The 25,356-nt window shown below is 35.5% G+C and overlaps 1 protein-coding gene and 1 pseudogene across 2 annotated transcripts in view; one reads left to right on the forward strand and one right to left on the reverse strand.

Moving 5' to 3' along the window:
* Positions 1–25,356, reverse strand: part of PARD3B (par-3 family cell polarity regulator beta) — an 893,411-nt gene that overhangs the window by 185,149 nt on the left and 682,906 nt on the right. The window lies entirely within an intron of this gene.
* On the forward strand, positions 10,642–10,760 carry LOC118614306 (annotated as a pseudogene).

Consider the following 25,356-nt stretch of genomic DNA (forward strand, 5'->3'; position numbering starts at 1 on the left):
TCTATCTTGTACATAGACCTTTAATTTCAAAGTTTCAGAAATTGTGGCCTCTTTAATTTCAGGTTTCAACTAAAGATAGGTGTGAGGTAATTGTTGGGTTCTCTAGAGTTTTGACACTACTCATCTTTGTCATTAGTTTATCCTGTCCTTAACAGAATTCCAAATAATAATACCTTCATCTGCATTCCTTCATAGAAGAGTTGTTTTAGGAAAAAGAGGTAATTTAAAAAAACTTGAGCTCTAACTTAGTTTATAAGGAAAAGGATTAGATTTCATTATTTTTATGTTAGATTTAAAGTTAACTAATATCCTTTTTTATTCTATAAGTCCCTTTAGAGTAGGTCATAAAACTAAATTGATTCTCAACTGCAAATGGCCTGAAAGGAAACAAATATATCTATCTTGAATGTTTCAATACATTATCAAGGCCTTTGTTACCTTCAAAATAATTTTCAAAACTCCATTTATATCTATCATTACTGCCAGTACAGTGGTCTTCCAGTATCCATGGGGGATACATTCCAAGAGCCCCAGTGGGTGCCTATGATAAAGTTTAATTTATAAATTAGGCACAGAAAGAAATTAACAACTAATAATAAAAAAGAATAATTAGAAAAATATACTGTAATAAAAGTGAACATAACACTTTGACTCCTCCAGAGCCAAAAGGTCAAAATCTCATGAAATTTTTCAAATGTGTTGCCTGCAAAGAGTCTCTACCCAGTTTTTAAAAACCTATAAATGACCTTTCCTTAGCTTCTCTTGAGTTTAAAAATTTGGGACCCATAAGACAGGGTTGCCAATACAAAATGGGGCATAATTTATATTTTAAATAAAATTGCTGTTTATTCATTGTATCACATAGTAAACATTGTAGACATCCTCCAGGTCCCAGAACACCTTATATCAAAGGACTTCCGCCTCAGTGACAGTCACTCAAAACTATCAAGCAACCAACAATATTTTCCTTTGTCCAGAGGGGTGTGGACAAAAGACAGTAATCTTTTTTAAAGGAAAAGATTTCCCATGGAATTTTAATATTGTTTTATAAAAACAGATATAATCTTATTCTCCAGCAACATAACATCACTAAAAAATATAGATCCAGAATTAAACAAGAACAACAATTTGATTTCTGGCTAGGTTTTCTAATCACTTGTAATTCAGAAAGAGCTATACTAGTAATACATAATATAAAAGTATTCTTTCACCTGGAAATGTATAGTAGCTTAGCACACTGATGATTTACAGTTTGACCAAAGAAATCAGAAATTGATTTATAGTCTGTCCAAAACATCAGGCTCTTATTTGCTTGTCCACTAGACTGTGAAACTACTATTCTGCTATGTAAGTATATTTTTCTTGTTCCTCTCTTTCCCATACCAATGGTTAATTTTTCTTTTCATCAGTACCACAGATGAATAATTCCTACAGATTCCTACTATTCTACAGTTCAAAATGGCTGCCACTGTCCCACGGAATAATAAAAGAAATCAATGCTAGGAATTTTGTGTATAGGTAAGTAAATGTACAATCCTATAAAGTACTCAACTAAATAAATCAGAGGTCTAAACCTCTGACTAGAGCATTTTAGATGGGGTTTTTGGTGAGCATATCTTCCAAAAAAAAAAAAAAAAAAGTAAGTGATTTAGCCAAATGAATTAGCCTGGGGGTGTTTCCTTATCTCTGGTGCTATTTCAAAATGTTAGATTATTTTTGGATCACATTACATAAAAAGAATGATATTAGAAACTTGACTTTTGAACAGCTTTGTGTTTATTCAGATGACAGAGGTGTCTCACAATCTGCCACAACATCCTGGCAGCCTGTTTCAGCTTTGGATGGCTGGTACACCAGCAGCATAGCTCGGATGATGGCTGGGCTGGCAATCATCACCCAGCACATCTGCAACCTGTATTTGGCTTTGTATTTAATGCTCCTGGTCTCCTCAGGTTTAGTATTTCTAAACTTCACCACCTAATATTGAAGCGACTTCCAAAAACTCATCCTTTTTACAAACATTACAGTCATATTTGATTCTGTTAAAAACCCACAGTTATTTGTGTTTTTCATTTTGGAAAGTTATTTGGAAATCCAAGCCAATATATTATGTCAAGTGTGACTAAGCTGTTGTCATTCATTTTACACCACTCTCTAGGTGTAAAATGACTCTCTCGGAGCCATCCTATTGAGCTCTGAGGGCTCACTAATCCAGTCAATCTAGTGATGCAAGAATCAGCTTGGATAAAAGAATAAATCCAGCCATTATCTCAGTTCTATAAAAGTAATATTTGAGTGCCTTAGTAACAAAGAAAAAAAAGAGGAACTAGAAAAATGTTCTATTTTGTAAGGAAAGTCTGAGTTTAATATGTTTAATCTAAGTTTTGCAAGTTAGAGGGGGAAGAAGTTGTCCTGAAAGGGTCACACTAATGGACCCCAAATCAAGAGGTTTATGGGCAATAATCCTAAAGCAAGCCATTAATATGTTGCACCTAAGAGAATGATTATTTGATAAGGCAATATTTTCAGGGTGATTCATAGTGCTTTAAACATAAAATGCCATGAATCTATCATGTAATATATAAAACCATGGTTTATGTGTTTACTTATTGATTGTACTTAAATTGGATTTTTGTATGAAAAAATATGTAATATGTATACATATTACATATTATTTTTTGCAAGCACCAATATATTTAAAAAATAAGTTTGATAAATATTTTTGAAATACTATTTGTGGAAAATATTCTATTTGCATTTTTACTTAGAAGAGATTTGTACGTAAAGTATTCTTATTGGTTCAAAAATTAGAAAGTTATAGAAAGTCTCTTAAGGATGAAGGGATCTTTGCCATCATATTTATACAATCCTTCTCAAAGCTCAGAAAGTCAAGTAAATTGCCTAAAGCTACATTGGTAGTTGGGACCAAACAGGGACCTGAACCCTTCAATTCAGTACAAATTTCTTTCCACCTCATGATGGTTCCCCAATTGTTTGTACATGTTATGAATTATTCACCAAAAATTCTGAATCCTTAAAAAGAAACCCTATTCAACAAAACGTAGTTTTTTTTTTTTTTTCGTAAATTCCAATTGCCCAGAAATGCAATTAGCTATAATGACAAAGTCCAATTTAGTAACTACTTGGCCAAATACAATATGCCAAGCAATGTGAGGACTTGATAACTTTCTCATTATCTTAAGCTCCCTTGTTCACTGACATCTTCACCCTTGTCCACAGACAGACTCTTAATACATGCCAGCTGATTTGATCAGATTGCTAAGAAACAATTACTTATTATTTAGCTCAACTGGTGGGAACACTGTGGTAATAGGGTCAAGGTCATGGGTTGGCTCCCCTGGGTGGGCCAGTTAACTTGGACCTATTCCATAACCACAGACTCTACCACCAACTCACATGATCTTACAAATATGTGCCAGTGGTCAAAAGGGCACTCACCAAGAATGTGTGGTTGGAGCAACACAAATCTATCAATTCTGCCAGAAAAACAGCTCAGTGCCAGCTTTATTGAACATATGTAGGTTAACAGTAACATTTTTACAGGTGAAAGATAGAATGTGGCTCCGGATTTTGTAATGTCACACAACTGTAAACCTAGTGTTCTAAAAGGAATGTTTAGAACAAAGGAAAGCCTACAGTGAAACTCAAATTCAAGCAAGCATTTGAGATTTATAGGAAAAGTTTTAAACATGAGCCAGTGACTTCTACCAGCTTAAAAAAAAAGTTAGCAAATTTGGTCCATCTTTGTGAAATATCTTGATTTTTAATATTGGCTCATTAAAAAAAAAAGCCTATGGCCCAAACATAAGGTATCTGTGAACCAGATTCAGGCTATAATATCTCAGTTTGCAAACACTGGTCTAAGTACTTACGTATTTATGTCTATGTACGTATATATGCATTTTAATGACTATAGTGACCTTAAACAAGTATAATTCATTGTGATGTTCACTGATTGATGCCTGTTGCTCAGATCTTAGTGAATACTGAAGCAAGGGAGTCAGGACTGACATACAAGGATGTGCTCCTTTTCAATGGTACCATTGTCAGACTGTAAAGAGAGATTACTGTGGACTGCGACTGTTGGTGACTAATTTGTAGATGGGGAGGATCATCAAGGCTTCCAAACTCAGACCAAGTATATTTTTTGAATACTAAAACATATGATTTATCGATGTTTTCTTCAGAAAACTCTCTATAGAAATTTATAAATCAATAGAGCTAGAACAGTAAATTCTGCATGATAACACAGTTTTATAGATTAGAGCTTGTATCCAAAGTTAAAAAAAAAAACAAGATTTTACACCAGAGTGATGTTTTCAAAATTAGTCAAACTCACCCTTTCTTAGGTAGAAAAATAGAGAGGGGGGTGGGAATATATTTCCATTTCTCACCAAAGCAGGTCACGGGGATTTAGGAAAGGAGGGCTCATGTTACAAATACAAAAGTACTAGAAAAAAGTACCGCGTATGTTTACCAGCACTAGTAATTTATTAGCCGATTAACTGATATATGACAAAGCCTTACAGATTCCTGCAAACTAATCAAATTATATGTCTCAAAAACAACATAGGCTACATATTCAGATTTCTTATGTCAATAGACCTAAAAGTCCTATCAGTAGCTTAAAAAATATTGAATTCATTCAGAAAATATTTATCAAACTCCTATTATATATCAGGCTCTGTCCTAAGTGCTGGAGATACAGAAAGAAAAAGGTCCAAAACTTTCTCTAAAGAAATTTATAGTGTAGTGAATGTTTCTTGAGCTTGAACGAAGATCTCTCAGACTTAAAGAGACAGGATTTGAGGGCTTTTAGGGTTACCATGTCAATTTTAGAGGAGTTGAGTAGATAACCTTTCTGACTGTCTTAATTTTATTTTGCAGTTCTGAAAAAATCTGATTCAAACTAGGGTACTTCCTCCAAGGAAATGTTCATACACTTGTATATACAATTTCTAGAAATTCACAGATTCCCAAAAGACTACATGTGCCTACTCAGGGAGATAAGTTATGAGTATCTGCTTTAATGCAATTAAGATTCTCTCAGTGCCACAAATTAATGCCATGCTTTGTAGTGAAGAGCACACAAAAGTCAATAGAGCTAAGGGGTTGATATTTTCTGAGTAGGAATATATTCTTATAGGTAGACTTTTAGGACAGACCATAAGTCTATCACTGAATCAAGAAGTGCCAAGCATTAAATGCAAATCTAAAATAAGTCAAAGATACATAATCCCTATTTAGATCTATTTTACTAGAGTGCAATCAATTCTCAGTGACACAGAGGCTTTTTATCTACTATGTGGATTACCCACAGCCTATGCTTCCCCTTTTCCTCTGTCTTTCCTTTTTTATGATCACCTGAGGACTCATTAGTGCTTCTATCAGAGGGTGAGTAGAGGAAGGGAAAAGATATAAAACTTAAAATGAGACAATTCTGCTACCTTTAAGTAATCAGAGGAAGAAGTAGCTATTATGAGGCTTGTGTTTTATGTGAAGATTTCAATTATCCATACTCTCCTTGTCAGTCTTACCAAAAATAATTAAGGATTGGCTGTAACCCTCTTTGGAATGTTAAAATGATTGATGGTTTTAGGAAATTATCACAGTAAATAAGATGAAGTGATGTAAACTCTAAGCTAAGATGAAAAACATACTTTCAAAGTCACAGTTTCAGAGTCCCAAGAAGCATCAATGCAGAGGGCAATTTTATGAATATATAAACATTAGATGCATGGTCAAAGATCACAAATTATGTAATAAGAAGGGAGTCCAGCATCCATGCAATAGAATACTACTCACACGACAACACAGATGTAAATCTCAAATGCATTTTGCTAAATGTAAGAAGCCAGATCCAACGGTTACATACTGCCTGATTCTATTTATGACATACTAAAAAAGGCGAAACAATAGAGACGGGGAAGAGATTAGTGATTTTCAGGAGTAGAGGGGAGAGTTTGTGGTTATGGAACTGTTTTATATCATGACTGTGGAAACAAGACTGTATTTGTCAAACCCCCGAAAAACTGTATATAACAAAGAGTAAATTTTACTGTGCGTATGTTAAAAAAAACCAACCAAGATGTGGGAGGAACCCCAAATAGGAATATGACTATAATAAATGAACCTAATTATATTACAAACAACTATAATAACCATGTTGAAGGGCTTGGAAAGAAAAGAAGTAACCTAAAGTAACATTAAAAACAGCATTTTGACTAGATATGGTAAGAGTAAAGACAAAAATTATACACAAATACTATACTCTGGTTCATACAAGGGCATGAGTTAGCAATTCTTAAACAACTTTAGATGTATACTAGGATTCAACAAGGAAGTAAATATATTGTAGACAATGACAGCCAGAAAAGGAAATTACAAACAAGGAAAGACGAAGGCTACAAAGAACACTGAAGTGTTGGACTGGGATTAGAAGTATCAGCAGAAACTCAGTTTTTTAATGTATACACAGAGTCAGAAATATAGATGTGTGTATACATAGGTTAGTATAAATATATGTATTTCCAAGTTCTGTTTGCTGAGAAGGTCTGGAAGCAATGACTCCAGCAATGAGCACTCCAAGAGCCCAGATCTTGGTTTCTGAATAGGATACAGTAACAAAAAGAATTCGACCTTCCAGGAAAAGTGGTTGATTTCCGGGCTATGGCAAGGAAAATATGAGATGATTCTGGAGCATCTCATGGTGCCAAAAAGTAAGAAAGTTCTCAAAAAAGCCTGGGTAGAATCAAAAGAGAACAGGAGCTATCTTGAAAGAGCTCCCAATAGCCAAAGATAGAATAATCTGAGCAACAAAATAATGATAGAACTGGATTATAACCCATGAAATAATATAAATGTCCATGAGTCTATAACGATATAAATAATTGAACAAAAAGAATAGATCTCTGTTAGAGAATTTCAATTAATGAATGTAGAAGAAATGAATAAAATAAAAATAATTATTGGAATACCACACTAATAACTGCTCCTGAAAAGAAACACTGATGGGTGCTAAAATTAGTGGGTGAAAGTATAAGGAAATAAAGAATATTTGCATAGTCTCAAAAATATCTCCTTCAAGGTATGTGTTAATTATAAAGGAAAAAAAATAGTAATTCTGCAGTGAAGAAACTCAGTAGACAACATGTTGATGATATGATCAAGATTAACATCATCTGTTCTAAGACATGTCGACATCGTGTATGTACACTCTGAGAAGGGAACGCCATTTGTGTATGATTCTGGCCAAAAATATATAACCTCAATATAATCATGATAAATTATCAGATAAACTAAATTGAGGAATGTCTTACAAAATAATTTACCACAATTCTTCAAAGTGTCAAGGTCATGGAAGACCAGAAAAGACTAAGAAACTGTAACAGAGCATCAGAGACCAAGGAGACATAATAATGTGGAATCCTGGGTTGGATCTTAAAACAGAAAAATAATGTTAATGGAAAAACTGGTGAAACACAAATAAGGTTTGTAATTTAGTGAATAGTTTTGTACAATGCTAATTTCTTGATTTTGTTCTTTATATTATAGTTATGTACTTTCTCAATATTAGGGAGAAATGGGTAAAAGACATATAGAAATTGTACTATTTTAAAAACTTTTCGTAAGTCTAAAATTATTTCAAAATAAAAAGTTGTAAAACAAAAACAAGGAAAAGTAAAAGGACGATTAGGAAAGGCTGAAGAGGGAAACATGTCATTAGTTTCATTCTGCTTTGTTAATCTCTATTATTTTGTTGGACATCTTACTGATTGATAAACCTTTCTTCCCGTTAAGAACACAGAACTCCCAAACAGGATGGCTACATTCTATAGGTGTTTCTGAGATTTTTAGAAACAACTTCATTTATTTAACTGCCTTCTCAATACATACCACTCCCATTTGGCTTTTTTTTTTTTTTTTTTTTTTTTGTTTTTTTTTTTGGCTAGGAGTTCCCTAGATTCAAAGAAAAGAGAGGAGAAGCTCAAGCATGAGCGATGGAGATGGGGAGACTGGCATTAACACTGGATGGAAAGATTAACCTAAAACTATGAAGATGTGGTGAAGATGAGGGGCGATGGGTAAAATGGAAAGAGATAAATTATTAAATAGAGGCAACTCATAAATATATAGTATCGTCCAACCTTCCAAAGCTTGGGCATTGTCTACTCTGAACACTACCTTTCTTAGGCCATCTGTAATTAGTAGATCTGTGATGGATAACTTGATTTTGACTGTTAAGGACAGAGGAAAGGCAAATGTTAACAGCAGCTGTCGTTTCAAAAACGTTTTAATTTTGAATTTTATGTGAACAATATGCCACAGAAATATAAATGTCCACGCATTTTTTTTAAGTCAAATAGGATTCTCAGTCTCAATACCTGCTAAATTAAATAATCTAAAGGGCTACTTTTTTTTTTTTCTTTGCCAATTATTAAGATTTGACACAGGAAGTATTCAGGGTATAGAATAATGCAAAAGGCATTTGTGAAATTATATTTTTAAATAGCAAGATAAGTTAATAGCTGATATCTTTTTTTTTTTTAAATATACCTGTTAAAATGAGACTCTGTTTGTTTAAAAAAATAAAAAAACCCCCAAATAACATTAGATTTTACCATAATCCTAGAGTTTGGATACATTCTAAAATCACCCCTACAGATTCAATATGCACACAAAGATTTCATTCAATAACGTTTTTCAAATGCTCAAGTTTACCAGAAGCCAGTATCATGTAGCTCTGAGAGGAGGGATCTGTCTGCCTGTCAATATAGGGACTGTAAATTATAACTGTGTATTTGATTGCCTCCAACAGTTTTGGTGGTGGCAGGGATTTGGAGAAAAACTAGAAACAGTTCGATGAATTTGTACTGAACTAGCTGAATTATGGAGTCTTTGAGAATGACCATTGCTCATACGCTTCAAATTTACTACAATTTTTCAATCAAAGTCTATGAGAATCAGTATTTAGCCTCTCAAACTCCCCTCCAAATTTTTTCTAGGATGTTTTTCCATGGCTTCCTGCTTCAAAACTTTGAAGGGATCTACTGATAATTCTTAACTAGAGCCTATCAGCAGCTGCCTTAGAAGTACCTAGAGATTGTTCTCTTATTGTATTTTTGAAATCATCTTTTCTTGGTAACTTCCAGCCCTCCAAGCCCTCTCAAGCTGCACATGGGTGAGCTCTGGTAACATAAAAACACCCCAACTCTCATTTGGCTTTTCTATTCTGAATGTAAACAGGTCAGCTTTGGGTCTTCTTAGGTAAGACAAAGAAAAATGACACTTAGGTTTGAAATCTTTCCCCTTTTGCCTTTCTACCTCTCTTCCTGAAGGGCGGAAGTTGTAGATGACCATCTTCTCCCTGTGTTATCACATGGTTTTCTCACCGTGGGTGCCTGTGTTCAAATTTCCTCTCCTTATAAGCAACCAGTCATATTGGATTAAGAGCTGCCCCACCATAGCCTCATTTTAACTTAATTATCTCTTTAAAGAACCTATCTCCAACTATAGTTATATTCTGAGATTCTGGGAGTTAAGGCTTCGAAAAATTTTGAGTGAATGCAACTCAGCCCATTACATCTGCCAAAATAATATTTTGTATATATTTGGTTAAATAAAACATTTTAAAAATAATAAATGACTTTCATGAAGATCATTAATGATGGTAATTCTGTCCTCTCATTTACACATATTTTGTAAATATTAAGAGTAAAGTCTATAGAAGATAGAATAAGAAACTGGCGCCCTGAAAATGGAGCCCAAAAATAGACCCGAAAATAGTATTTAGCACTAGAAGAATTTGAAATGATTAAACATTTTATCATTTTAACATGCAGATATGATAATCTCATTACATGATTCCATATGGACAGAGCAAAGAAAAAGGCATACTAGTTATTATACTGATAGACAGCAACCTTTACTGTACAGTCACTGAGTTTAAAGAAGATCACTATCAATCCAGAATAATCAGTGTACTCATGGATTAGCTAGTGACTCCTCTTGTAGCATAAAAGTATCAAGTATAACTGAGTGTGAGAAATATTGACATGGAATTAGACTTCCATTTTATTCCTTTTTGATATATCTTTACTTTTTAGTAATAAAACCTCAGCAAGAGCTTTGACTGTTTAATTCATATTGATTTTTCCCCCTTCCACTTGGAAAGGTTTGAAGATTGTGCTAAACCTGTCTGAATTCTAATAGTATCTCTCCTGCTTCTGGTATAAGGCAAGTAAGAGGCACTAGTAGAAATATAGTAAAAAAGCACATCATAATCCCTTGCTGTGGAGAGAAGTTCTAACAGATGTATCTTCTCTATAAAATATTACACAGCTTTGGGAGTCATCCTTCTCTTCCACAATTACAGGTGTCTATTGAGTATAGCTAGGATAAGAACAATGGAGAGAACTAATGTTCTGATTACATATTTTCTTGCTTCTGAAATGATGTGAGACTGAAATTTTGTTTTCTTTCTTTTTTTTTTTTATTACCTTTGGAGAGTCGGAGAATTATCTAGCATCTTGGACTATGTCCTAGAATCTAGAACTGACCATCTTGCCCTGTTTATCACATCTGGGTCTTTCTAACAAAGAATTTCACTCAGAAAGAGAAGTCTATGGCCATGCCACCCTGAACAAGCCCGATCCTGTCTGATCTTGGAAGCTAAGCAGGGTCAGTCATGGTTAATACTTGGATGGGAGACCACCTATGGAGATCAGGTGCTGTAGGCTTAAAAAATAAGGGATTGTAAATTGACGAGGTCCTTGAAATCTGTGAGGTCAACCAAGGGTTGCTTCGCAAAAAAAAAAAAAAAAAAAAATTAATAATAATAATAAATAAATGAAAGCTATGCTTCTAAAATTTAAATATTAAAAGCTTAATTTTAAAGCAGAGAAAATCATGTTTTTAAAAGTTTTTAAAAATTTTATTCATTGTGAGTAAGAAATAAAGTTTATGAGTCATTTAATAGGAAACACAATAAGAAAGGGAGAAAACTTTACAGGAGCCCAATTCTTTCCTCTTTTATCCCCATATCCCTCATTTTCCAAATCCTTACTTTTTAGATTCATTCATATTAGAAAATAGGTCTTAACATTAAATGACTTGGACATGAACAGAAATTTCTTCAAAATAGATATAAAAATTTCCAATTAGTGCAAGAAAAAACATATTCAAGATCATTAGTCATCAGGGAAATCAAAACCATAAAAAGATACCATGGCAAACCTACTAGAATGGCTACAATAAAAAATGATAGGTAATTCCAAGCGTTGACAAGGATATGGGGAAACTGGAACCTTAATATATAGGCAGAAGGAGTGTGAAAAGGTGCAGTCACTTTGAAAAAGTCTTACAGTTCCTTAAAAAGTTAAACTCAGAGCTACCATATAACCCGGCAATTCTATTCCTGGGTATATAACACCCTGCCAAATAAAAATACATTCATACAAAAATTTGTATATGAATATTCATAGCAGCATTATTTATAATAGCCCAAAGTTATTTATAACAACCCAACTGCCCATCAATTAATGAATGAATAAAATGTGGTATTTATATATACAATGGAATATTATTCAGCAATAAAAAGAAATGAAGTACTGATACATGTTATAACATGGATGTACCTTGAAAACAATACACTAGAGTTACAAAAGACCATGTAGTGGGTAATTCCATTTATATGAAATATTCAGAATAGAAAAATATATATAGACAGGAAACAGAATAGTGGTTGTCTAGTGCTGGGGAGGAGTCTGAAGTTAAAGGCATGGGGAGTGAATGCTAACAGGTACAGAGTTTCTTTTGGGGGTGATAAAACATTCTAAAATTAACTATGGTGATGGTTGCACAATCCAGTAAATACACTAAAAACCACTGAATTGAACACTTTATATGAGTGAATTATATGACCTGTGAATTATATCTTAATAAAGCTATAGCCTTCAAAATTAAATGACTGTGTTACAGTGAAGTTTAAGCTTTTGAGAAGATAATGTCTAAGATCTTAAAAGGAAAAAGGTTCCGAATGCTGATGCTCTGAATACAGGTTATATTCTCCAGAGGATAATCCTGGAATATATGAATATATACATAAGTCAGAAAGCTTTCCAGCCTGTGATGCTGATTTTCTAATTTCAAGTCAGCATAGAGACCAATCGATAAACATAAACACTAAGGATTACATCACAATGACAAGGTGATTTTGGATTCTCTAGACCATATCTCAAAACTTGGAAGAATCTGTCCATCTATCATATTTAGTAAGTTCAATCACTAGAGAAAGTTAGCCTTATATAGAACAAGTTTCATTGTGTGCAGCTATTTATACTTTATTAAAATTTATGCCAAGTTGAAAGTTGAACTATTTGTAACTTCACTTTATGTTACAGATATTACAACTGAATATTCATTTTTCTATCAAAACAACAATACTTAGCTCATAGAGTGATGGAATAGATTCCCACATTACTGAGATGATTTTTCAGTTAGGAAAATAAGAGTCACCAGAAAACTGATCTATGACTAAGCATGTCAAGTATTTAATCTTGGCAGGATAAGATGCCAAAAGAAAAGCTAAGCAACACCACAGAAGTCGGTTGGGGGGACATCACCAATACAAAGGTGCCCACAGCTGCTCCTCTAGGGGTACAGGTGGTTGAAATGACATGTATAAGAAATATGGACTGCAGACCACCTACAAGGTAAAAGCCACCCATGACAAACTATATATGGATGTGGTTATTTTTAAGTTGATGGTTGCCATGCCAATGAAAATATTACCTTACCACCCACTTCACCATCAACAGATTTCGACAAGTAACCAAGATGACAGAATGCACTTAAAGTGCTCTTTTTCTTAAAGTTAAAAGTGCCGCTGTTATCCATTGGTACTTTCAGAAATCCTTAAGTAAGGGCTTATATTCAGCTTTTAAGAGAGAGGTCCCCCATACTTAACCCTAGAGGAATTTTTAGCAATGGAAGCATCTGGAGAAGAACAGGATGAAGTGTGTCTCCCTTCTGGCAACTGGTGGTTCCATAAGGTCAGTTACGAGCAGCAGGAAGAAGCTCCTTGCTACTCCTTTTGCCCTTTGGCTGCCCTGCTGTTTGCAAGCTATCCCTTCCATCCTCCAGAATAGTGTACATTGCATGTTATTCCATGCTGGTCCAGAATAAGTTTTCACCAAGTAATACAACAATAAAAAAAGTAAGTGCAACTTCATTTCGTGAACGTCTCACTGCATTGATTAATTTAAAGAATTCTTCCACCTTTTGTGCTTACATCATTCCTATTTTGTAAATATTTAAACGTTCTTTTCTTTAAACAATGGTTATAGAGGTTGTGGAATTTTATGTTTATGATTTTAATCAATGAAAGAAAAATTTGGTTGCCTTAGGGTGACCTCCTGTTTCTACAAAGTTGTTTAGCCAATGAAAAGTCTTGAAACTGCTCCTCTAGAAAAAAAAACATATGACTCTAATTTCACCACATCATTAAGACAACTTGTGAGCGAGGTGAAAAATGACTAAGTGTCTTCCGCCTTTTCTCCCTGAGGACCCCTCTGTTGTTTGCAAGGGTCCCCATGTCACTCTGAAGGCACATCCTTGGTGTATTGAGAAAAAGATGTTCTTGGGAGCAGTCCAGCAGGCAGGGCTCATGGGACAAAGTCTCTAGGAGTTCCCATTAGCCAAGAGACATCTATGGTGTGACTTGCTGCTAGCTAATGACTAGAGCTCATGTATTGCCTATTTTAAAAGTGCCTATTTTCTATTTTATTCAAGGTAGTTTTATTAGTTAATGTATTACCCGAACAAAAAAATTTACTTCTCAGCTAGTATGTTCCAGGCAGGCCTTGTCCAAGGATGTAGAGGTTAAGCCCTTAAAGAGCTCAATGTCCCATAAGGAGAAAGTTACACAAGCGAATGATTACATGGTGATTGTCTGTAATGGGGGAGGTGAGGACATTTAGGTCTCATTGAGTAAGTCGAAGAGGCCTACATAGAGTAAAGTGGGGGAATTAATGTGAGTCTTAAAAAATAAAAAGAATTTGTTCTTCAACTTCATTTTCAAGAGATAGTTCCAGACTGAAGAAACAGCATTTACAACTGGAGGATAAATTGAAGATGTGGTGAGACAAGTAGACAGGATCAGAAAATGAAAAGGCTCACAGCCTGTCTAAAGAATTTACATATCATCCTTTGTGTGAAGGCAAGCTACTGAAGGATGGAGAGCTGTCCACTGGAATATGAGAAAGCTCATTCTTGCTGTCAGAAATGATGCACAGGAGAAAGATGTTGGATGTTTGTAGACCAGTTAGGAGCCTATGCGACTAGCCCCAGGGAAAGGTAATAAATGTTTGAATTAGGAGAATAATGGTGGTGAGTATAGGCTGGATATCAGGCACATGTAACCATAAGAACTGGATACTGAGTAAAATCCAAATTCACAGTAGTCTGTTACAAATTTCATCATAGGGTGTGCACATTAATACTAATGTATTTCACACGATCCCATCAGTAGATAGCTGTATACTCTTTAATAGAACCTTTAAACCACCCATATTCTCATAAAGTCACAGAAGAGATGGCTATTGTTTGAGTAGATAAAGCTATATGTATACTTGAAATATGCAACAGAGTCCCATCAAACTTAACAACACAGGACCTTACATTTTAGAGCGCTGTGTCAGGAGAAAGAACTGAAATATGGCCTATGAAGCACACTAACTTCTGATTCACTCCCTGAATCCAGGGAAAGACAAGTAATAAAGAAGAGTTATGAGAGCTCTTCAACATTATAGTTGTTGTTGTTGTTGTTTTCTTTGTTTTTTTTTTTTCCCCCCTCATTTCCTGTCCACCTCCCTGACCCACCTCCCTTCCCGGCTAAGTTCCCTAAATTGAGAATAGGTATATAATTTGCCTTACAAAGTAGAAACAGTGCTTCTCTGAGGACAATGACAAGCCTAATGGTCTAATGTTCTATAAATACTTTAGAAATATTAGAGAGATAAGTAAAGGTAAGACCACAATGATGGTGTTAGTTTTGTATCTGAAGCATATGATTGTTTTAGATTCAAATTTATTTATTTATTGAGGTATAACTGACACATATTAGCTTCAGATGTACAAAGTAATGATTTGCTATTTGTATATATTGTGAAACAATATATATGTTGGATATATTGCATATACTATATATATGTTGTATATTGTTGATCACCACAATGAGTCTAGACAACATCATATACACAGTTACAATATTTTTACTTGTGATGAGAACTTGTAAGATCTACTCTCTTACCAAATTTCAAATATGCACTACCGTACCATTAACTATAGTCACCATGCCATATGTTACATCCCCAGGACTGGATGTAACATATAACTGGAAGTTTATAACTAGAAGTTTGCACCTTTTGACCCCCTTTACCTGTTATGCCTACCTGCCGCCCCTGTCTCTGGAAACCACCAATCTGTTTTCTGTATCTATGAGCTTAGATTTGAAATTATTTTACAGCTTTAAAAAAATCTGATAATAAGAGATATTGAAAGACTCAAAAAAAAAAAGTTCCAAGTGAAAATGCAAAAGCCCTTGTTATTCTATCACCACTATCTCATCATATTGGTATATTTTGTACCCCCAATTTTTATTTTCTTGAATAAAAACCTTTGAAATCTTGCCACGTATAGAGTTTTGCATGCCATTTTTCCATGTAAAGCATTTCTCCACAGAATCAAATATTCTTGAAATTTAAAAATTTTGATGACTACTGTAATTTATCATATGGACAAACCACAATCATTGTGGTGAATCCCCTCATGTTGAATATTTAGGTTGTTTCCAGTTTTTTGCTAATGTAAATAAGTACTACAGTGACCATCTACTTATTTATAAATCATTTTATAAACTAAAATGATTTGATTGTGGACATTTTAGAATTAAAATAATAAAAGAAATAAAAAAATCAACTGATTTAACTATATAAATTCAAACATTCTGCATATAAAAAATTTAGCAAAACCACAAAACTGGGAGAAATGCTGAGTTTATTAAAAACAAACTTTTAGGCAGTTTCAGGACAAGCTCACTTAAACTGGTAACTGTAAAGTTGGTTATCTGGAGAGTCAAGATGGTTTTAGGCACTGCAATGTTTACTGACTGGCCAATTACTAATACTCTCAACTCCCCTTGTTTACCATAAGGCTAGAAAGAACCTTAAAAGATAATCTAATCCATTGAGAGGCTTTTAGGGCAGTCTGTTCAAAACCATCCCAGACACATGGGAATCTACATTGTTTTTAAAAGGTCTCTAGATAAGAAGATTTCATAACCTCTATTGATAACCTATCCCAGAGTTTAAGAACCTTATTGTCAGGAAATTCTTTCTCTTATCTAACTTAAATCCTCCATGCTTTAGTTTAAAACTATTTCCTTCCACTCCCTGCTTTTAGGAGAGGATGGAGACCACTCTGATTTTTACAGAGTAACTCATCATATAAATAGCACTAGTAGAGGATTATTATACTCCTAGTTTTTTCTTCTCTCAGCTATGTAACCCTGGTGCCTTCAACTTTGGGGACCGCCGGTCCTAAGCAATTCATTTACAAATCATTTAATCATCCTTACTGCACTCTTAAACGTCTCCAAATTTTACAAGTTTGGCATAGCTGTAATCATTCATGAAGATACAAGGCACTAAATGTATCAGGAAAGGTTTTAAGAGGCAGAGGTCATCTTTCTAGAAGCCACAGCTTTCGCTGAGGAGCAACTTTAGGGGAGCTCAGAATTCTTGGTAGACAAAGATGTTGGGATATATTTACAATAAAGAAGAGGGTGGTCTATGTGGTACCACAGGTTTTGTCTTTGCAGCTTCCCAGACCTAGTGTTATGGTTCGGCTTCTGCACCCTTAGGAGATCTGTGGCAGCAACTAAAAGCCAGACCCAGTCATTGCTGCTGGCACCTTTGCTAGTACAGCATCGAGCCTCAGGTACACAGACAAAACCTCAAAGGATGTGGAATCCAGTTGGTTGGTGACTAAGCGCTAAGTATCTTGGCTGCCTCTGTCCACGGAGGTTCAGTCACAGTTAAACAAAAATTCTGTGAATGTAGCATTGAGAGGAGACAGATTTGAGTGTCATCTGTATGCTGACAGGCAGCATGATAAGATAAAGCAATAACCTGGAAGTTAAGAGAGCTGTGTGCTGGCATTAGCTCTGTCCCTCAGTCACAATGTGACATTTCTATTCCTCTGGGACCCCACACATAAAATGCAGCAAATTACAGAATCTTTTAAACTCTTCAGAAAAAGACACCTCATAAATATAAGCTGCTGGAATTACTATTAATAGAACAAAACATTAGGTTGTCATCATACATAAGTAGGGAATTCTTCACTTCTGCCTATTTAAGCCTTGCACAGCCGATTTAAGAGTTGAATCAACATTTTATTATTAGCCTTTGGGGATTATTCAGGAAAAATTTAAAATTCTAGCTCCCCCAAACAAAAACTATGAGCTATCTCTCTTTTCCATCAGCATTTGAGTGCTTATAGAATATACAACTAATTTTAATGTTTCCTAATGAATATAATGAGGTAAGAAAAACAAAAATTTAAAGGAATTCCAGTTCAGGCAAAATAAATATAGGTAGATAAATGGATGGATGAATGGAAGGATGGATGATGATAGATAGATAGATAGATAGAGAAAAAAGAAGGAAAGAAGAAAGAAAGAAGGAAAGAAGGAAAGAAGGAAAGAAGGAAAGAAAGAAAGAAAGAAAGAAAGAAAGAAAGAAAGAAAGAAAGAAAGAAAGAAAGAAAGAAAGAAAGAAAATTTCTTGCTTTGCTTGCTTTGGCTGATTTTGTCTCTTCCTTCCACTCAGTACAAAAGTTAACCACTCTATGTGCTAATTTTTCCTTTATTCATTTTCAAAGGGACTAGAAAAATGCTATGTAAAACACTACTCAGTTAGTACCCTGTGATTCACACGTATGGTCATATAGCCAAGGGATATTTTTCTTCAACAGAGGTTATTAATTTATTCATGTGAGGATTATCTTAAACCCAACAATGTAATAATAAAAGGAAAATAATAAGTGACATGAGTAACAACACACTATAAAGATAAATGCCAGTTGTCTCTAACACACCTGGGCACAAAGATTAAGTCCCCAAGAAGATACATTTAATAAAAGCAAACTATCTTTAAGATATTTCTTTTTCAAAATGATATTAGTGTTTTCCTTTGGTGTAAATTAAAAACAAAACAAAACAAAAGTTATTTGAGCAGATATGGCCCTGATGTGATACTTGGAGGGCAGAGGAAAGGAAGCAGGGACTGTGTCAGCAAACTGGCCGGATGCTACGTGGCAAAAAAGAACACCACAACCTGCTAGGTCACAGGAGACTTACAAAGAGCGGTCTTAGAGTGAACGAGTCTTCAAACAACCAATAGAATGAGCAACCTTCCATGCTTCTTGAGAAATGATTACATGTGAGTAGGTATTATAATTAAACTAATTGTAGGCCTCCATCTCAGTAGCCACAGCCACTTGACATTCTTATCTAGCCGGTAAGTGTCTTCATTACCAGAGCCCATGTTAAGTGCTGAGGGAATTTGTGGCCCTTATTGAGGCATCCGCACACTTCGTTTAAGCATCCTCCAGTTGACAATAAAAATCACACTCTGCCTTGTATTATGGTATTCAAGAGTTGCAAACAAAACAAGAGTTTGCAATTTTGAGAGAGCTAATGCCTTGAGCTTCTTCCACACAAATAAAAGATTAAAGTCTGGGAAATTACCAGTCCAGTGCAAGCTTGTTTGACAGGCTGGAACCTGAGAACTTCACTGCATCAAAATGCAAAACAAATGCTGTTTGTCACCTGTAACAAGGAGGACTCAGATGTAATTTCTAGGCTTGAATGATAGGGGACAAGGAAAACTGTACACTGGGGAACGCCAGGTCTCTTATTTACGTCATGACTAACAAAAAAGAGATGTAAGAGGAGGAGATCCTGAAAACGAATGTATCTCTAGGAAGTTCATACAGGAAATCATTAACCTATGAAACTTTAGAACCCTGAAGCTTGGTCTGAGGTTTAGATTATTTAGCTTTAAATGCCTATGAGTGTCTTAACCCCTGGAATAAAGTTAATGGACAAATGCTAAATCTTCTTCCTTGTTCTATTATTTTGGCATGGGTGATTTACTTGCGGATTTCTAAGAATTCCATATTTCTACTCCATTTTAGAACTGACATGTATTTGACTCTCAGAAAGGGTGTCTACACTGTGTTTATAACATGGATGGGGAGACAAGAGAAGAGGCTCCAGAAAAGAGGCACATTTTGCTTCTTGGCCTTTCCGTGTATGTTTTATTTCCCAAGGTAAATTCTAATTTCTGTGTCATTATGACATTTTGCTTTTCTTTCTTACTTGCAAAGAGATATTGAGGACTTACTGTGTGCTAGGCATTACACTAAATGCTTCACATCTTCATTTAACTTGACCCTTATCTTACTCTTTATACTTAGGTAAATCCTGGTATACAAAGGGACCAGTCTTGAAAAGCCATGGAATTAATTGGTAAGGGCCCTCTCCTCTCCAAGGTTCACCCACCTACTACCTGGGCTTCCTATTAAGGCGTCCCACTGTGGTGGCCCTTCTGGGAACAGTTCTCTGTTTTGGAAGGACTGTGATACCTTGACTTCTGTTACATCTTTCCTGGTTCCTAATCCCTGAAGTCCCAGCTGGGCTTGAAGTACTCTCATAGCATAACAAGAGCTACCTTGTTAGCTGTTGCTGACAGTCTCCCATATTCAAACTGGCAGTGAAAACAGCATTTTCACAGCACCCTTTGGCACCCATTGCAAGGAAGAGAAAACTGTGGGAATGTGAACTATCACAGCTTTGGCAAATGTGGGGGAGACTTCATGGTTCCCCCAGTGTCAGTACTTGATAGAAACCTGCTTCACCCACACGTATCTACAAGAAAGGTTATTCCAGACCTTTCTAATGCTGTCATGAATGTGGTCGTGCAGGGCTTGGGAATTAGGATTTCCTGAAAGAAGAGCTCCATCAGCAGGAACACAGTGCAGAGGTTCTGTGGAAGGGCAGGAGTCAGGAGAGCTGGCTTCTCATTTCAGCATTCTGTAACCATATGTGGGCCACTTATCCCCCTTTGCCCTCCATTTTCCAATTGTCAAAATATAGTAATAACTTATTCTTGAATTTATGTCACATTGACTAGCGAGTGCGAGCTAATAAAGGTAACCACTGTGACAAGTTAAAAGTATATAAGTGTAAGATACTGTTATGATTAAAATTACAGACATTGCTCATATCTCATAGACTAAGAGACTGTAAATTTCCAAATTCGGATGGTATAGAAAAATAACAAAAGGCGGCTGGTGCATTTTCCTTTATGACCGAGGCCTCTTGAGACTCTCTCTGAGGAACAGAACACACATTCAGTGCCCCCGTCTACTTCATTATTGTCTGTTCACCTGAATTACAGCAGATGACTGATTAAGATGAGACATATAATGTTGTTTAACTACAAATATGTTGCAGTATCTATTGAATACGAAGCCAAAATAAGTTATGATTGAACAATATAAATAAATAGCTGTAAGTACAACGGCAAAGTGAAAATCAAAATAAAGCAGACTGTTATTTTGTTCTGACATTAATTGTATAATAATACCTATATTTAATGCTGTGACTCAATTTTGTGTGTCAAATCAGAAAAGCAATTGATATAAAATATCTAAACCAGCAGTGACTGCTTTTCATTGTCATGAGCTTCTTCCAGTAAGAATCTTTGGAAATAAATTTTGATATGGCAAATATGCCCAGGTTAGAGAATGGTTACTCATAGTAAACGGGTTTAAATGGATTCAGAAAAAGGTCTAGCTGTTTGAACATAAAAAGATATATTATTCTAAAGATCACAACTTTTTGATTCCCCCACTCAGATAGCAACGTGCCAACAGATGGGTACTAATTTAAGGTAGAGAAAGACTGGCTCCAGGCATGGGGAGGGAGTGGAGGTGGGATAAGCATGGGGAAGATGAATACGATGGAGGCCCCTGAGACTAGAAAGAATACATTTGGGAGGATATTTGTTGGCCAGAGAAGAAGGTAAAGAGGAGAGTGAAAAGCAGCCAGATGAAATAAAACCTAATTCTATGTGGCCATGATGTATGACACGGAGAGAAGAAAAATGGGGCAGTGAATTATCGTCTGAACTTGGAAAAAGTGTTGTCCTTTTAGTTAAACTAGTAAAACACACCTACACTGGATGAGATTAGGTAACTATCTGAAGATGTTACCTTAAGGTGCAGGATAAAATCCAGGGTCTAGAGATTTAGTCAAGGTATTTGTGGCTAGAATGTAGGAAAATGGTTGAGGTTAAATCAATAGTATTGATAAACCTGAAGAAAGAATGTGTGAGAAATCATGTGTTCTGCTGAAACCTGTTCAAGGGTAGGGGTGGAGAGGGGACTGAGCAAAGAAGAATCTGTCCATGTGTCTTCAGCACTGTCCAGAGGAAGGAGTGATCTGGGTAGCTCTACAGCTTTTTGTCCTGTTTGGCAGGTAGGTATATCTCCACTATGGGATATTATATTTTATAATAGGTATACATCTTTGGCTACATGGTATGATGACAATGGATCTTCTATCTACCATCTTCTCTGGTTCTTTGAACTCCTGACTCTAAAATCTTTCCAAGTATATTCTCCCACAAAGAATGTACAGGGAATCAAAGAAAACCAAGTACCTAGGTCTGTTGAGCAGTTATGTATATCACTATAAATTAAAAAATTGTGTTGACATTCTTTGTGCATTAGCTTCTTCCAAAACTTTTCCCCCGACTCCGTACTGGTTGTCCAATTTATGCTAACTAAGAAAACATAAACACAGTGAACTTTCTCAGTATGTGGAGGAGGTAAACCAGGGTTGGGGTAGTTAAAAAAAGAAGCAAAATAAAACAATACAAAAAATGAAGAAAGGAATAAGGAAAACATCTAAGATGTATGAGAAAGGCATAGTTATCACATATTCTTGTGGACCAAAGAAGAGGTTCTATGGAAAGTAACTACACAGGGTGATCTGATCATAAATTCCTAAATGGGAAGGTCCTGGTGTGTAGTCATACCCCAGGCATATAACTATTTAGTAAAATGTTTATCTTTGTTTTTAGCATGTCCTGTGTACAGTTTCTATGTATCTAGATTAGCACACCTTTGAAATAAGCCATAACCATCCTCAAGGGAGCACATGATCTTGTTAACTCTCCTGTAATCCAACCCCGGCTTGCTTTCTCCCACCTCCACGTAATTCTCTCTATGTTCCCTCCTTAATGTCAAATGCATTAAAAAAAAAAAAAAAAAAAGCTGCAGAACTGTTTTCCAGAACACTTGAGATCTTGCTCCCTGGAATGTGTTGTCAGTTCAGCTCAAATAAACTCTCCTAACAATCCTCTACAGGTTTGGATGTTTCTTATGTCGACAATCGGTACTAGAAAAAAAGATGCTAATGAAAGAAAGTAGTGGATAATGGAACTGCAAGAGACCCAGGTACAGCCAGCCATGTGTCACTTAAAGAGAGGGATATGTTCTGAGAAATGTACTGTTAGTTGATTTTGACTTAGGTGAATATCCTAGAGCACATTTGCACAAACCTAGATGGTGTAGCCACTGAGGCTCTATGGTATATATTGCTTCAAGCCCATATAGCACGTAACTATACCTAATACTGTATACAATTATAATATAACAGCAAGTATTTGTGTATCTAAACATAGAAAAGATACAGTGAAAATACAGTGTAAAAGATAAAAAGTGGTATACCTACACAGGTACCATGAATGGAAGTTGCTCTGGGTAAGTTAATGAGTGCGTAGTGAGGGAATGTGAAGGCCTAGGACTACTGTACACTACTGTAGACTGTGAACACTGCACACTTAGGCTACACTAAATTTATACAAAACACAAGATTAAATGAAGCATAAGAGGAAATGATGCAATCAGGAGACATGGTAAACACGAGACGTATGAGGCTGGCTGCTGCTGGTGTAATGCAGCACGCTGTTTTGAAGCAAACTTTTTTTTTACAAGTAAAAAGAGTACACTCTAAAATAACAACAAAAAGTATAGTATGGGAAATATGCAAACCAGCACCATAGTCATTTATTATTATTATCAAGCATTATGTACTGTATGCAGTTGTATGTGCTATGTAGTAGATTTTTTACATCAGTATCACCACAACACATAACACACTGCACTACCAAGGTAAAGACGCCTCTGATAAGAATAGGAATAGGATAGGTAACGAGAATTTTTCAGCTCCATTATAACCTTATGGGACCACTGTATATGCAGTCTGTCGTTGACTGACACATTGTTATTCAGCTTGTGACTGCATATAGGAGAACGGGATAAGTAATAACAAAAACTGCGTGCTTTCCATGTGCCTGGAACATCTCATTTCTTCCTCACTGAGATTTGGGGCACCGTTAGGCCTATGTCACAAAAGAGGTACGTGACAGAGCTGGGATTCAGACCTGGGCAATCAGGCCTCAGCCAGTGTTCCTGTCTGCACTGCATGCCCTCCCACAGCACCCAATCCTCAGGGGAATAAATCTGCTGTTTAGTAGCTGGCACTGGAAAAAATCTCCTCACTATCGTAAGAAAATATAAAGCTGGGTTGCTACATCCCTATATTATACTATAAACCAACGTGGAAGGCAAATGCATTAAAGACCCAGATATGAAAGGTCAACCCAACAGCAGAAAATGTAGGATGATATCTTTGTGATTTAGGAGTGAAAAAAGTTTTAAGGCCTTAAAAGCCCCAAATGTAAACAACTTTAATGAAAATAATATGGTAGATTGAACCAGTACAAAATTAAGAATTTCTGTTTTATGAGGTATATGATTGACAAATTTAAAAAAAAAAAAAGGCTACAAATTGAGAAGGGCATGGAAAACCCAAAAGAATAAACAAAAAATCCAACAAAAAGTGGACAAAGGATATAAAGCAATACAGAACAAAAAGTCCTAAGAGTTAACAATTATAATTATAGTTATAAAAAGATGCCCAAACTCACTAGTAATGGGAGAAAGCCATATTAAAGCACAACAAAATACAATGTGATATGCATTAGAATGACAAAAATTAGAAAGGTGGATAATAGCTATAGGTGAAGATCTTAGGAGATGGAAATATTTATCAATACTGGGATGTATTGGGATGTAACCTGGCAGCACTTAGTGAAGAAAGGATGCACGATTCTATGACTCCCAAGATTCTAAGCCAGAGACATTTCCTCAGGTCCACTAGGGGGTATGAATGATGCTGTTTCTTAATGCCTTTGTGTGGTAAATGTGGGTTGAAAGCAACCTAGATGTCCATCGCTAGGGGATATAAAAGTAAAATGCAGTACATATCAACTGTAAAACAATAAAGGAACAAATTAGGCTGATAGAATTATGTGGAATAGACGTTAAAACGCTGAGTGGAAAAAAAGGGCATTTAGAGCAAAATACTATTTCTATGAATTAAAAATATCTACACGAAACAGCTTTAATTATTTATGGGTGTATACCAAACACTTTACATGGAGTACATAAGGAGGAGAAAGGAACAGGGGTGTGAATTAGGAGTAAGAGGAGGGAAGAAAAACTCAAACAAGAGGTTTTGTGTAGACATATGATGACAGAGTTATTATTATTATTCTTATTATTATTCTTTCAACTCTTTGCACTCAGTCTCAAAAGAAGAAACAAAACCAAACTCATATGCGTGATTCTAATGGAAATATATTACAAACAACCCAGCTGGCCAGTAGATATGCATAATATATCCTTTACATTTTCCCTATCATTTTCACGAAGTCGAGATATAATAGTATTTAGAGAAATTCAAGTTATTTTTGAAAGTTGTACTCTCCTAAAGGCAAAACAGATGAATTATTAATTTGCTGACAACTTAGTTTTTCAAAAAGTGGAGGGGCTAATGACAGAGACCACACTACTGCTCTGGACCAGTAAAGCAAGTTGAAGTGGAGGTAAACTGGAAAGAAAGTGCTATTTGGAGTTCATAAAAATAAAGGAGAGAAATACTGGGCAGTCTTTACAAACATTACATTATAAACTGACTAATCATGATATTCTCAAGAGCCACCCCAGAGCTGCTGATTCCACAGGCTTAGAGAGGACCCAGAAATTTACGATTACAAAGCCTCCTGTGCCACAGACCACACTCTCCAAGGTTTGGGACACACGTATTTCTAAAAGTTCAGAGGAAAGAAAGATACC

This window comes from Rousettus aegyptiacus, unplaced genomic scaffold (genome assembly GCF_014176215.1).
Source record: "Rousettus aegyptiacus isolate mRouAeg1 unplaced genomic scaffold, mRouAeg1.p scaffold_m13_p_2, whole genome shotgun sequence".
Taxonomy (NCBI): domain Eukaryota; kingdom Metazoa; phylum Chordata; class Mammalia; order Chiroptera; family Pteropodidae; genus Rousettus; species Rousettus aegyptiacus.